A 531-nucleotide genomic window follows, 5' to 3' on the forward strand; every position below is an offset into this window, starting at 1 on the left:
TAGAGTGTACCTTTATCATATCTGCTACCGCATTCATGTCATCTCCCTTTTATATGTAATATATATAATGTTTCGTGTCTGCGTTTACGTATTTCTCCGAGCAAGAATTCGCTTGGTGATAAACACCGTCTTTGACAACAGAAAATGAAAGACAATGAGAGAAGACCAAAGAAGATGAAAGATGAAAAGAGATGAAAGGAATGGAAACAGACGAATGAGAATGAAAGTAGATGGAAGAAGATAAAAGCAGATGAAAGATGAAGGCGAACATGAACGCCGGATATGCACAAAGAAAGGCCATGCTCCTTGGCGCATGCATATGGACTGAGGAAATGCAATTAGGCAGCAACAGCAAGCAACACGAAGGAGATACAATGAGGTTCGGGTAATGCCATTATCGTTAGGGTTATAGAGTTACGCTCAGTTGAAATTCAATTGCTATTATGATCTTACTTTTTGCGAAATGGAAAATTGTATCTCCTGAAATTGGAGCGTTTCCCTACTCATCTCTGAAGCTCACGGCTTGGGACG

Source organism: Penaeus monodon, chromosome 30 (assembly GCF_015228065.2).
Source record: "Penaeus monodon isolate SGIC_2016 chromosome 30, NSTDA_Pmon_1, whole genome shotgun sequence".
In the NCBI taxonomy this organism is placed as follows: domain Eukaryota; kingdom Metazoa; phylum Arthropoda; class Malacostraca; order Decapoda; family Penaeidae; genus Penaeus; species Penaeus monodon.